We start from the raw sequence: 16,061 nt of genomic DNA on the forward strand, positions 1-16,061 counted from the left end.
ATAATTTTTATTTGATGGGTCTTATTTTTGGTGTATAATACATTTTTTTCATTTAAGTGTATTTTCTTTGAAATGTATGTATTTACATATAAGTTCAAAATTAGGAATGAATATTTCAACAGTGAAAGTTAAATTAGTCCTTTGAAAATATAGACACAATTTCAGGAAAAATTTTTTAAAAATATGGGTCTTATGTGAATTGTGCTATATAATCTATTAGCAAAATAACCTGGTTTGTCTTGAATATGGAGAAGCAGGAGAACTCTGAGAGAAAGGAAACATTAAGAGAGACAATATATAGTTTCTTCAGAATTTGAGAAACAATGAGAACTTCTTTTTTCTGTTACAATCTTCACATTGTATAATGATTTCAGCACTTGGGAAAATGGCACACTATACTCATAGAAAAAAATTATATAGCAACAATATTATATTGATTCATGGAGTTTTTCACTTGGTTTATTTCCATCTCTTTCTATCTCTGTTAGTTCCTTCATCTAGCATAGTGAAGAAAACTTACCCTCTTTATCTGAAAATTAAATATATAGAGCTTCAAAGATACCTCAATTATTACCACTATTTAGATTTTTCTTACTGTAGGATTCAATGTGACCTCTTCTCCATGTAATTCATTCATCTTCTTGAAAGCTATTTTTAGCCTCTTGTAGACTTGTTAGTAGATCTGAAGTCACTTAAGAAAAAACTGTATGGACCATAACTGTCTAGACCCGTTTTAGAAGTCATCTAATCAAAATTGCTGTGGTATTAGAACAACTTAGAACCTGGTCAACAGTTGTCCTTGATGAAAGTCAGTTGATGATTGTAGACATTTAATAGTTTATTTGAATAAGTACATCAATTCATACACGAATAAGGTATGAGAGACTACAACTTCTAGCCAAAGTCAAATCATCATGACAGTGTTTTCTCAGTAGTTCACTGTACACTCCATAATCACTCTTGAGTCACTGCTCGTGGTTAGTTCCTTGAAAGTAGGGACTTATGTCATTTTGTCATTGTTTCACTCTTCCATCCAGTGCCTAAATCTGTAGCCAGAATAGTAGGTGCTCAATAGATGTTAATTAAAAGAATAAATGAATCAGTTAAGATGGTTTCTGGTGTTTCTGACATCTTCTATTTCCTTTCTCATGGCCATTGCTTTGAGGCAGTGGTTGATAGTGGAAAGAGAACCATTGAGATTCTGATGACATGAATCCTAGTCTTAACTGTTGATAATCAGTTGATAGACTTTGGAGTACTCAACCTCCTTAGGCTATGCCTGTAAAATGAGGGGTTTTGATATATGGTTATTAAATTTTGTTGAGAATTTGCTGGAAGAGCTTCACCTTATTCTCAGGAAAATGCACAGACATAGACTATATTAAGGGTTTCACCAAACCATTTCCATGGAACTCTACCTTAAAACTCCTTTACTAGGCAATCTCTCAAATTATCTTATTTCTTAGCTCCCATGCCCATGTACGTCCCTGCTATTCTAGGAATGGAAGAGCACAATATTCATTAATTTAACAAGTGCTTAAGTGATTACTTGATATGCATCTGCTATGGCAACATTTTATAATATAATTCCTCCTTTCTAGTCTCTGACATTGTGCTGTCAAGTCACAGAACAATACAAGATAAAGCACAGGTGATTCCGTTTTGGTTTTCATGAATAACTACTGCTGTTTTTTCCTCTGTGGAAGGATGTCTTTTCTTATTTAGGAAGGAGCTAGAGTACGCCCCTTTCACTATAGCCTGAAGCAATCACTGCTAAGAAACAAGGTACCTATCTTTTGTGGTAGGATTTACTCCTAAAATCAAATTTTTTAGAGACGGTGACAAAAACAAAAACAAAGCCTTTTTCTCTTGGAGAGAAAGAAATCACATTGCTAGCATTTATCTGCTCTCGAATGAGGAAATGGAAGTCAGTACATATAATATTGATCAAATAGTGTGAGAACCTTATTCTCGAGAGAGTGCATCTGAGAATTCTGTCTACTTACATGAAAGATGAAGCAGCTGTTAGGAAAGGGTGCCAGTTCACTAAAGTCATTAGACTGCTAGTTTAGTGCACTGTATCAGCAGTTAATGGGCTCTTCCTCTATTGAGTTGACATCCTTTTCAATAATACAGTTTGGGGAAAATGACTTGATCAAAGCTTACTCATATACCTTTCATTTAGTCAGATCTAGGCAGCATTTCCTGTGGAATAAAATGTCTGCTATACTCTAAATAAATTATTACTTACCAATTGCAACTAGCAGCTCTTGAAAATATCCACCATAACATTCATTAATGGCATCTACCATTAGATGTCTTGTCCAGAAATATTTTGAAATTCCTGGAAAACTTTGACAAACTGATATAATTCAAAGGGGATATTGTAAATATTATAATTTTAGAATACAAATACTGATTAGATTGCTATACATATGAAGATAACTATTTTCTTTAAAGTAATTAAAAATACTACTCTCAGTTATATTTGATATAACTATTATTTGAAATAACTACAAATACCCCAAGTTAGTAAACTCAGCATAAATATTAAAATTCAAAGACCTGAGAAACAATTGCCGCCTCTACTGGGACCCTCTAGCTCATTGCTGATTTAAATTGAGGGGAAACACATGGCCAACTGACCAGCCATTCTTTAAGGGCCATTTGTTTAGATTATGTATAATAGTCAGCCAGTCTTACATTCACAGCAAATGCTCCATGAGCTTGAACATGAGAATTAGGTGTTAAAGTCCTCTAGGTGATAATTAAAATAAAGGTAACAAAATCTATGAAGAGTATTCTAAGAAACGTGAAGTCACCTTTAGGAGCATAGACTACAGTTGACCAACTTAGATTTGTGCTAAATTAAGCTTCTTTATTTCAAGAACTTAACTATCTGGCTTTATTCCAGGCAATTTTTAGTTCTCATCCATTCTTACAGCAGATTAAAAGCAAGGAGGCGTGATTATAATCATTGTCTGTAACACATGATGTATAGAGGTGAAAGCTGGCTTAGTGTAGGCCATTTTAAAAAAGTATAGGTTTTGTGTGTTTTATATAGGGGAAAAAAGTTATTTTGGCCTGATGCGGTGGTTCACATCTGTAATCCTAGCATTTTGTGAAGCTGAGAGAGGAAGATTGCCTGAGCCCAGGAGTTTGAGACCCACCTGCTCACCACAGTGAGACCCCATCTCTACAAAAAAATGAAAAAGTCAGCCTAGCATGATGATGCTCGGCTGTAGCCCAAGCTGCTCGAGAGGCTGAAACAAGAGGATTCCTTGAGCCCAGGAAGTCGAGGCCACGGTGAGCTGTTATCACACCACTGCACTCCAGTCTGGGGACAGAGTGAGACGCTCTCTCTAAAAAAAAGAGAAAAAAATGATTAAAAAAAATAAAGTTAAAATAAAGGTACAATAGTTTGGAGGAAAGTCAAACAAATTGCAAACTAATATGTGTGCATCCTCGAAGACTAATAAGGCACTTTCAACTTTATATAAATCATCACCTCAGTAATAATGACCGTAACACATTGGTTAAACTAAGTTCTTTATATACTTTTTTTTTTTTTTTGAGTTGAACTCTCACTCTGTCTCCCAGGCTGGAGTGCAGTGATATGCTCACGCTCAGGCAATCCCTTCTGCCTCAGCCTTCCAAGTAGCTAGAACTACAGACCAGCACCACCAGCCTGGCTAACTTATTTTTTAAATTGTAGATGAGGTCTTGCCAAATTGCCTAGGCTGGTCTCAAACCCAGGGACTCAGGCAATCGTCTCACCTCCGCTGTCCAAAGTGCTGACATTACAGCCGTGAGCAACTGCACCTCGCCATTATATATTTTTCAAGACATCGTATAATATAGCTAATTGGAAATAGCTAATATATTTGAGTAAGTTTCTTATCAAAAACAGAAAATTGTTTAAATGTTCAGTACTTAAAAATTACACAATTCAATGAAATAATAGGGGAAATGTTATTCCTTAGTCATGTCATAAAATGGGGCAATTTTGTATAAACAAAATTCAAAACAAGGACTTTGAGATAACAGACTTTACTCTATATCTTTGTAACATTTCTCCTTTTTTTTCCTCCAGTTAACGACTTGCTTTTCATTATATAATTGGTTGAGTAGCTGGAGAGAAGCCCAGTTAGTAATTATCCAGCCATAGCTGCTGGTAGCTCTTGTTGCATGGGCCCATCTGCGCATGGTTTTATGTTCTCCTTTCTTCTGCTGACAGGCTTCCCACAGGACCATTTGATAAGAACAAAATGTCACGTGGCTGAGCAGTAGCATCAGAACCACCGAAGTCCATTTCAATAAAGGTTCTTTGTAGTCAGTCTGATAGTTCGTTCTAGTTACTATCACATCCTGAGCAGCCGTGGCAGGGCCTGGATATCCCTCCTCTCTGGTTCCCTGTAAAGTAAGCACAGGTGTCCTTTGTAAATGCTCTTAATTGACAACCCGTATAAGATTAATGGGACAAAAATCTCCCGCCAAACTCTCTGTTTATTCCTAATAAAGTTCCTTCATTACTTGGAGTATGACAGCTTCCATATACTGAATGCTTTAGGAAGTATCATGCTTTTTAAATGCAGTTCTTTTGTTTTACTTTTTCTTGGCAGCAGTGGCAATCTTCGAAGGACAGTGAGGTGTTTTTTTCACTTTTCCAGGTCTCTGTGCAGTATCCTGTTCCCCATCAAACAAAGTATCCACTGACTGGCAGTGGGTGATAGGAGTGGGACTGAACATTGAGCAAAACAGCACAGAGAAAGTTCATCTCTGACTTGCAAAGTAGGATTTATGCAACGGCAAAACAGTCATGGAATACAGACTTTGTGGGGTGAGAATATTTTGTAAATCCATTCAACTCCCACCCTTTTTATCATATAAAGAACAGACATGGTCCAGTCGCCCATTTCAAATAGGAGAGAAAGAGGGCTAGCCAATGCAGGACCACCCTGAGGATTATAAGAACAAGAGAGAGGGAAGAGGTAGGGGAGGCATGTGATCAGTTTATTAAACGCTGAGTTTTGGATCAAGATCTGCAGGGGAGGCTTTTTAATTTTTTTCTCCTCAAACTGTGCTGAGAGAACACTGAGGGCACCGTGGCTTCTGCCCCATCACCTGTAGGACTCTGGAGATGACCACATTGTAGTGAGCTCAGTGAGACAGCAAGATTGGGCAGAGGAAGTTCTTGACCCAACTTCCTTGAATTGACCTCAATCCCTAAGTAGCATGAATGAGACCCTAAATTTCCAACCAGCTTCTGATGGAGGAACTTGCACTCTAGCTGAGATTCTGGTGGGGGAGCTTGCCACATGGAGTTGTATATGATCATGGCAGGGACAAAGTATTCCAGCAGCCAAGGGATGTAGGTAGACCACATTGACGAGAACCGTGTGAGACCTTAGGGGGTTTCTACAGCTACTCTGTAAGCAAAGGTAAGTCTGAATCATCATAAAAGGTTTACTTGACTCTGACCAAACTGAGACAGGAAAAGGATCATAAATTAAACTAGCTGTTAGTTTGGACAGCTGACACTGAGAAACACTGGCATCCTGGCATTGACATCTCATGTGTTACATGTCCAGAACTGCTGTTTCACCGAAAGATGCAGAAAATATCCTGATGATCTGAAGACACCATTACCTTCCTGTGGCCAAGTCATCTAATGAACCACACACACGTCACTCCACCAAGGGCCCTCTTGGAGAGATGGCTAGAAATCTGAGAGTTGAGTACTTAACTAAATGAAAGTATAAATGAGATTGAACATGTACCCACACTGGCTGCTCAAAGTATTGCATAGATTACATTTGCCGTTTTAGATTCATATTAACATTTTTTGCTTGCTAACCAAATGTAGAGGCAACTGAGAAAGTACAATTTATTCACAGGGAAATATATAAGCTATATTTTTGTGAGTAAATTTGTAGCCCTAGAAAATTGAATATGTTTGATCAAAACTTGGGAGTAGAATGCCATCTAAAGATGAACAACTAATAAGAAATAGACATGAGTCTGTTAGATACATTTTTTCTGCCTCAATTTTCTTTGCTTAAACCAGATGAGTAGGAATGCATATATGAAATTCTTATTTTTAAAATTGGCTTATTACATTTCAAAGTGAAATCATTTTATTGAGTGGTAGGATTATGGGTGCTATTTTCTTATTTTTATCTTTATTTACTTGTTTTAAAGATGTGGGGTACAATTCAGGGTATTTTATTTTCAAGTCTTGAAAGGATTAGGGTGCAAGGACCTTAAGGGTCATGTAGTTCCCTTCCTTATTTTGGAGAAACAATACATGAACCTGGAGGTGTAAGTGAATTATCCAAAATCTGATTGTTAGAGAAGATAATTATTGGATTTCAGTGGTATCTGGCTTTGAGATCTGATTACCATACTCTTCCCTTAGTCTAAAGAACTTACTATTTTCAGACAATCTCCTCTGGCCACCTTTCACATTCTCTTGTACAGCTTTAATTTTGACTAAGCAATCAATATCTATATCTTCTGTGAATATATGGGCCACTTATTTAATAACATAAACATATCACAGTAATTCTTAGTCATCATCTTATTTGATCTATCGATAGGAGTTGATGCAACTGACAGTTTCTTCTTTTTGCTATACTTTGATCATTTGGCTTCCAGGATCCTACATCTCTTTTTCTTTCCTTTTATTTCATTGGTTATTCCTCAGTGTTGTGAACTGCTTGCTCTTACTTTTCAATCTTAAGTTTGGAGGGTCTCAGTACTTATTCTTTGATCATTTTCTGGTCTGTACTTATAGTCCTTCTCCTGGTAACCTTACTTATACAAGTGACTTTAAATTCCATCTATATTGTAACGATACTCAGGTTTACAAACTCTAGCCAAGATTTATCATCTGAACTTCACTTGTGTATACTTCAATTGCCAGCTTAACACCTCCATTTGATTTTCTAGTATACATATCAGATTCAGCATGGTCAAAATCCAATTCTTGGTTTTACTGTACCTTAAAAACCAAGTTTCAGTCTTCCACATCTCATTCCCACCTCTCTAGCTCAGACTAAAAACTCAGAATGACATTTGATTTTTCTTTAATGTTTGTTTGTTTTCTATCCCATACCCAATTCCTCAGGAAATCATATAGACACTGCCTTCATAATACATCCAGAATCCGGGCACTTTTCACCACTGCCAATGCTCTCATATGGATTCAAGTTAACATCACATCTTGGCTTTAGTGCTTATGCAGTCTCCTCACAGGCTTGTTTCTACCCTTATCTCCCTATAGTCTTTTTTCAATGTTGCATCTATTGTGATTATTTTGAAGCATAAAATCACATCATACCCAGCATTGACTTACTTCTCCCCCATGTCCCTTCGAGTAACAGCTGAAGTCCTCACCATGCCTGCAGAATTTGACTTCATAAAGTCTTCCCAATGACCTCATCTCACCACTTTCTACTTCTCAATCCCCTCTACTCATCTATTATACTGCTATACTTTTCCTTGACTTGTCCAGATGCCACCAACCAAGTCTTTGCTATTTCTCATAACAATCAACTATTTTCTTGCACTTGACATTTTCTCTAGGTATACCCTTTGCCATCATCATACGTACGGCATCCAATCATATGTATTCATTTGCTCACTCAGGCTTTTATGCAAACCTTTGCTCAAATCTCATCTTTTTAAAGAGACGTACTCTGACCAACCTTAGAATGTTGCAGCCTGACCACTATGCCCTGACCTGCATTTCCTCTCCCCTCACCTTGCTCTTCCATGGCTTTCTTCACCTTCTTAATGTTCTATATCAGCTACTTATGAATTCTATTTATGTATAACTGTCCATATCCTCTTGCTGAAATGTAAGCATCTTAAGGACTGAGATCTTTGTCTCTTTTGTTCACCAATAATTCCCAATTATCTAAATTTGTGCTTGGCATATTGTAGGTGTTCTAGAAATCCTTATTGGAAAGGTAAAGAAAAATGCTTTCAGATAAAAGACTTCAAAGACCAATTAGTAGATGGACATTTAACTTGAAATGGTGCCGATCTGTACATTTTCCTATGCAGTTAATTTCAAGAGCACTTTAAGCAGACTGGTGAGTTAAAAAAAATGTGAATAAGTTCGTTTGTGATTTGGCTTTTTTTCAGGAAGGCAGAGTCAAGCTGACTTTTTAATGTAATGAGCCTAACTTAGTCACATGGTATATTTAGTTGATGTAAATGCCAGAGAAATCAATAAATGAATCCAAGATTTGTTTTACAAGTCCGATAAAAATGTAAAAGGAAGAGATTAAGGAACTTAAAAATTTGGTTGAGAATATTTGAAGCAGAGATGATGACCCTAGATGATTACTGAAAGCTGATGTCAATAACATCCCTAGAGGCCTCACTGTACTAGTTTGAGGAACCTGCATAAGAGGACTCCTAAAAGACAAAGTGAATGAGGAGGAAGCGCCCAACTGGGTAGTTTTTATTCTTTCTCTTTCTGGAAACATTTATCATCTCCAGTACAATTGGTACATATTGATTAATTAATCTTAAAATGACTAATTTCTCACTATTCAGATAATTTGATCTCTCATAAATCTGTGGAATAAAACCATGCCAGAAGTGTTGAGAGCCAAGTTAATGATTGGCATTAGTTTTCAAGAACATGTTCCAGCTCAGTTGTTTCCTTCTTAGAAACAGTCCTGTTGGAAAACACTTTGTAGATTGTGTAAAAAATCTTCTCTCCCGGAAAATACTATAATGATTTTCAACACTTTCCATTTCATGGATACCTTAAGGCTTCTGTGTTGCAGTTTCCCTGTTGTTATTAATTCCAAAAAGGATGTGTCTGAATTTAGATGATGTTAAAAAGTTGAAAGCCACGGATAATCTTTCCCTTGAAAGCGAAGAGGCGCTTTTGTCTTTGTTATAACAACGTGGTTACAACAACTGAAGCATTATAGAAAAAATTGAAAAAACTTGAAATTGAATTGCTTACCATGTATTATGTACAGAGTTTAGTTATAAGGTTAAAAAAGTTGATTAGGACATAGATTTAATGCTTACAGAACTCAGTCTTACTGGGAAAGATGGATATAGGAACAGATTCAATATCAGATGATAATACGTTAATAGAAATGCAGGTAAAAGGCTTGGAGGAGGGCACTTCTTAGGAGATGTGAGAGACTTGAAGAATAGATTCCTTGGAAAATCCAATGGAAAATAATTACTCAATTCCATACTGGCATTTTTGAAATGTGTTTTTGAAATGGTGTTTATTTTATGCTTTTACTCATGTATCACAGGAGGAACTCAGTCAATAATTGGTTGGTTTTCAAGCAGTAATAAAAGAGAAGAGAGAGAAGGTTTAGAAATTTGGTGCTTCCAAGAGTTAGAAAGGGAAATGACTTACGGATTTCAAACAATGTGAGCTGAAACACAAGGGTCTTTTATGACTCAGAGTTTGAAACACAAGGGTCTTTTATGACTCAGCCCTGCAATAATACCCAGCCAATTTTGTTGTCTGAGAGAGCCTTCAAGAGATTGTTTTTGAGTTGTGAAAAAAAAGAGAAGCATACATGGGGGTACAAGGATGCAAAGATATAAGTTACATTGGAGAAATATACCAGGAAAGAACTTTGTGTGTGGTTAAGTGGTAAATGGAACTAACCGAAAGTAAGTGGCTCACAGTTCTAAGCTTGTTTGTGTTTTTTTAAAGATGTTCATGTTTTCAAAGACATTTTACAAAGCCAGACGACTGAAGAGTGGATGCCTTAAGATGTAAACTGTTAGGTCTCTAAATTTGTCAAATTTGAGCTGTGAAAGAAGTATCACCATCAAGGAGGTTATACAGATGCTTCTTGAATTACAATGGAGCTACATGCTGTTAAATTCACTGTAAGATGAAAATGTCCTAAGTTGAACATGCCTTTATTACACCTAACCTACCAACCCTCATAGCCTAGCCTCGCCCACATTAAATGTGTTCAGAACACTTACATTAGCCTACACTTACTTGGGCAAAATCATCTAACACAAAGCCTATTTTACAATCAAGTGTTGAATATTTTACGTAATTTGTAGAATATTGTCCATCATGTCAAAATTGCAACAATTTTGTACAATTGTAGACTCAAATCATTAGTCAAACAATAAAAATTCAGGGACTCAGGACTGTCTGCATGCCACTGCCTATATTCAGATAAAGCCAAGAAGGATAAAGGACATGGAAGAATTTCTCAGAGTTTGTTAACAGTAGCCACAGAAGTGTTTAGGCTAAAAACAAATTCAGGATCTCATGGAGACAACTGCCACCAGAGTGGTTCAGAGAAAAGAAAGAAAGAACAGACAATGATCTATCATGCATTTTTATCTGATGCTCAGACTTCTCTCCTGAGTAGGGGGCCCTGGGTTCTTGAGGGTCCTAGGAAGGATCCTCACCCTAGTCTCTTTCCTCTGGATCTTTCTCTGTCATGTCTCTTCCACCTTTATTCTCACTACAAAAGCTTTCATTTCATTTCTTATATTTTTCTTAAAGGCAGTGAGACCTTTTCTTAATTTCACATTCTCATGTACAAAATTCTATCTACGTTTGGATTTTGGCAAAATGTTCTGTAACATAAAGAAAAGGTTTGGAGATGTAGAAACACTTTTTTCATTTCTAACACACACACACACACACACACACACACACACCACCCAGCCAAACCAAACCAAAATACTGACTTTTAAGACATTTTCCCCAGCTGTGGGCTTTTAGATTCTTTTAGTAATTAAGAGCTGAACACTAAATCTCTTTATCTTTGCATTCCTGAATGCCTTTACTCAATGGAATGACAGGCACTTTCAAGACTATGCATAAAACACACACGTGTTTATTGCAGCACTATTGACAATAGCAAAAACATGGTACTAACTGTGTTGCCCATTGAAAGTGGACTGGGTAAAAAAAAAAATTGGTACATATATGCAACGGAATACTACATAGCCATAAAGGACAAACATATGGACTTTGCAGCAACTTGGATGATTTAGAGTCTATCGTACTCAGTGATCTATCACAGAAACAAAGAACAGAGTGCCACTTGTTCTCATTTATAAACATACCCTGAACATTTACCATAATACTGCAAGAAAGTTATTGGCAGTAGCTGGATACTGCTGGATTGGAGTTGGGTGGGGGGGCACAGCACCAATAAGTGTACCTGATCTCAAACCAGGCAAAGTGGGGACCAAAATGAGACCCATACTTTACCTGTACACTGTCCATGTTTATACCTAATCCTGAATTGTACTCCACATCTTTAAAATAAAATATTAAAAAATAAAAGTAAGACTATGTGTAAACCAAAAGATAATCATATCTTTCAACATGTCATTCCTATCACAAGCTAACGTGTGGAATGCTTTTAAGAAATGTTAATTGAATGGAGATAATCATGTACAATTTAGTTGGTACAGAAAAATAAGGTGATACAATCTAATTTCAATTTGAAGTGTTGTTCCTTTTTAGTCATATAAATATATAGTACCACATAATTTTTATAGGCAAAACTGAGGATCATATACTAGCACTTGGAGTCTGTGGGATTCAATTAAATCCTGAATTTCTATTTATTAACTCTTAAGGAATCCTAGAGCTAGAACATCACACCTTTTATTCTCTCTTTCTTCACTTCTGAAGTGTTTATAAGAATATTTATATTACAGTGTTTTATTGTTATTAAACAAGAAATATGATTATCCCCTCACACAGTGTTAGGCACATTGGAGCTCAGGAAAGTGAGTATGTCTCAGCCCTTTTAGCAGTTTAAAAAATGAAATAATTTCTAATTAGAATTATAAGTCATAACTATAATTTAAAAAATATTTTAACACCCTTGAACTATATAATTATTTATCCATATATGTGAATTTTATAATAATTTCGAATACAGCATATTTTTAATTTTTGAGATTAGAGGCTGTTGCATTATCAATACTTGTCTTTATAACCAAATCAAGTTTTTTGTTTTTTTTTTTGAGTCAGAATCTCACTCATCGCCCTTGCTGGAGTGCCATGGCACGTTCATGGCCACTGTAGTCTCAACCTGCTGGGCTCAGGTGATTCCTTCCACCTTAACCTTCCAAGGAGCTGGAACTACAGGTGCATGCTACCATGTCTGGCTAATTTTTTTATTTATTGTAGAGATGAGGCCTCGTCAAGTTGCCCAGGCTATTTTCAAACCCACAGACTCGGCAATCCTCTTGCCTCGGTCTCCCAAAGTGCTGGGATTACAGGCTGAGCCACTGAGCCCGGCCTATCAAGTTTCTATTTGAGTGCTTTGAACATGGCTAATATTCAGTAAATGTTATTATACAGAATTTACAGTTGTGTTGTCAAATGATGGAGTCTTCTGTTCTATTTTTTGGAAATGACATATATCTATTTTTCAGTCATGAAAAATGGTGTGGCTTTTAGAATGCCATACCTGGATGAAGTTCCTGAGAGCATCTCTGAGTGTCTGGAGGTCTCTGAATAAATATTCTCTTGAAGTTTATTGCTGTATTCTGCGCAAGAAACCATGCTAAAGGTATGATTTATTATAGAAACACTTATCAGTGCACTTTGATTAAGTTAATGCAATTTCCAAGTTGTGAGAAGAAATAGGGTCAATTTGTTGGCATTTCTTTGTTAATAAACTGACCACCAAAGGAATTAGTCATGTGACAGTAACCTAGGTGTTGGTCAGTTTTTTAAAAGAACGTTATCTATGTTCCAAAATGAAAAAATAAGATTGAGAGTTAGTTCACATTTTCCAATTCTCAAAATTCGTAATTATTTTTCTTTTTCCGTAGACTGCTGTCCAGCCCAGCACCTCTTTCAAGTGTTTTGTTTCATTTTAATATTTTAAACTTCATTCCCTTGGAAAAATCTTAGTTTTGTTCAAATGCAATAGTGGTGACTGAAGCATTCTCTTTGATGTTGAGTGCTAATGTAATATATAATGCAATGAAGCTTAAGGCAGCAAACTCTTTTGAAAGTTAAAAATAGTTACTCTTTCTGCTTTGAAATATATAAAAATCTGATTTTGAGGTAGATTCCAGGAGCCATTAAATTTATGTAAAGTGAAACAGCCATATTTGTAGAATCCACTGAGCAGCTAATGTACTTTGCTTTACTTTGTCCACGTGCTAAGTCTTTTCTGGGTAAGAGATAAAATAGCCCCTGAACCAAGGTACTGGATGGACCCTTTCCTGTCTTGGTGAACACATTCACCTCATCATGGAGACTTGTAATTATTTCTCTGGAAAATTTGCTTAACTTAGTTGTCTAGGGAGCTGTTTCATTTTTAGTATACTAATAACCAATTTTTCTTAACAAGTTAATATGTGTCGAGTGACTCATGCTTCAAATGTAAGAGTGTCTTCAAGTGTCACACAATTCTTCAAAATACATGATTTTTTTGGTATTATTTGGAATATTTTTATGTGTCGTTTGAGAAATATGACCTTCAGGTATGTGTAAAATACATCCTCACCTATGTGTGTTTCCTCAGGTGAACAGTAGGCTTTCGCCTCTGGCAAATTTCTCCATTTGTTCTTGAAGCTAAGATATCAATGAAGCAATTCTTATCAGTGCCTACGCCCTAGGAAAAGGAAAAGAGAGGGATATGAAGGCATTTTTATTGGGAAAAACAGTGCACTTTGCGCACAATAAAGGGATACAACACTCGAGGTGCTCTGAGAGGTGACCGGGGATGGGAACAGAAAGTGTGTTTGGGACAGAGGTAGACCCAGTCTCAGTTCTGGCTCTGTCTCTTACTAGCTGTTTGATCCTGAGGAGATAATATTATCTGAAAGAAACTCTGTTTCTTCCATTAGGAAACAACAGTATGGGCATTCCTAAACATTGTTGAAAAAGGTACGTTTAAGCAGTGCTCATGACATTAAGCATTTCCATTTGCGGGTGAAATGGAATGTGATATTCCATTTGCTGCCGGAATATCAGTTTTATAGCAAGCTAAAATTGTAACATAGGTCTTCTAATTTCCCAAGAATGTTTTGGAGACCTGTCCCTGACTCTCTCTACATGTAAATTTTTTCACAATTTGCAGAAACCCTTGGATGAGTGCTTTCTGGATACATATATTAGTCTACATATATTAGCACATATATTAATCTGTGTCAGTGATTTTAAACACAAATACATCTTTCTTAGGAAAGTTTCAGAAATCCTTACGCTTCAATGAAACGTTGATAAAATATACTTTAATCTAAACAGCAACATATGACTTCATTTTTATACTTTTTAGACTCATAATTTTGCAAGAGGTAAGAACTGACATATACCATTTGTTAAAAGTGATTGATTAAAATTAACATGAATTTTGTAGAATGCCTGTTCAGATCAGTAAATATGATGGTCAAAATCCACATTCCTTAATTGTTCACAGATTGTGGCAATCTAGTAATTAGCAAACATGATATTGGAATGATCGCAACAGTTCTACAGGTGTTTAATATCAGTGTTTGGAAAGTAATAAAGGCCCATTTTATCCCTCATCCCTAGCCAATAAATTCTGTAACAAATCCATGGTCAGTTTATTTTATGGAAATATTGGATGCATTTAGCAAAAAATGTGTTTGTAAAGGACTAACTTAAGGTCATAAAAATAAAGATATCATCAATATATTGTCTCTAATTCAATGTCTTATTTTAACTTAGCCATCATTTTACAAATAAGTTAAAAAAGATTCACATTATTTTTAACACATTCTTCTCAATATGTCTACTGTAGAGGGAGAATCTGAAGAGCCATGGGGGCTTATTAACTCTTTCCTTTTGGTAACTTAGCATAGAACTGGCTCAATAAATCTAAAGTTTGGACAACAAAAGAGTAGGTGGATCCCTGCCATGGAGCTCGGAGGCTCCATCTTCCCAGCAAGGTCCCTTCCTTTGACCACAGCATTTCCACGGTTATGTCATTGCTTGGTTATTCCCTCCTTGCTCTTCAATCACAGGTGGATATAGGAGCATCATAGGGCAGTATTCCCTCTAGAAATACTGGCCTGTACCCATCTCAGGTATGTTTTTGGATCAGATTGCTACCTTCACGGCATGCCAGAGTTCATGAGCATCATAAGATGGTGGCAGGTGCATGAGGCCAAGTATCACATCTTTGAGGTGATCTGAAAGCTGCTCCTTCAGATCCCAAATCAGGTCCAGGGGAGGAAAATGCAAATATTTTCGTTGTATCAGTTACCAAATTTACAAGAGAAGATGGTCTAATGTCTTCTAGTAAGATTTCCTTTTCCATGCCGCTCTACATAACACAACACACACACACACACACACACACACACACACACACACAGAGATTACACTAGATGATGAACTTGAGAGTCTAAAAATGACTGATTTAATTACATACTAGCATGGCAGCACATTGTAGTCATATGAATATGTATTTTATTTTATTTGATCATTGAAGCAGTCTTATTTAGTAGGGAGTCTCTGGTCATACCACTGCTAAACAGCTTATGTAAATTCATCATACAATCTTATGACTTTCTTCAAATAATAGCTACATTATTTAATGCATGCTGGATTTTTGTTCTTAGAATACAAGCATACAAATATAATGCTGATAATTTTAATTTTTTTGCCTTTTATTTTGTGAGTGCAGAGTATACTTAAGAAACATATATGTTACATTTATTTTCTGTTAGGTTGCCAAGAAATCCAAGGATGTTTAAGATGTATCATCTCTTGATGAAAGTGTAGCGTATATTCAGTTTTACTTAAAAAAATGCAATGTTTTAGCTTTTCGGTGGTTCAGTAATAGAATTCAAGTAATACCAAGAAGACATAGCAAGCTCTACTGCAATAAAAACAAAATATTCATAATTTTCATTTTACTTATTAAAATCCAATAGCATCTTTCCTATACTGTGGATTTTCTTTTTTATTAAATAAAACATTCATCCACAAGGTAGTTACTGGTGAAACAAAGATTCTATTGAATTTTTGCTAAGCAATGCATTGAATCTAATGAGCAGTTAATAAATGTCCAGAGTTGGGCCAGGTG

General features: G+C 36.1%; 1 pseudogene; it reads right to left on the bottom strand.

Annotated features, from left to right (window-relative positions):
- The window catches only part of LOC103259094, a 21,366-nt pseudogene extending 6,164 nt beyond the window's left edge, over positions 1-15,202 (bottom strand).
- Between the last annotated feature and the right edge of the window lie 859 nt (positions 15,203-16,061).

The sequence above is a fragment of the Carlito syrichta genome, unplaced genomic scaffold (assembly GCF_000164805.1).
Source record: "Carlito syrichta isolate Samal-C Ts95f unplaced genomic scaffold, Tarsius_syrichta-2.0.1 Scaffold302478, whole genome shotgun sequence".
In the NCBI taxonomy this organism is placed as follows: Eukaryota; Metazoa; Chordata; class Mammalia; order Primates; family Tarsiidae; genus Carlito; species Carlito syrichta.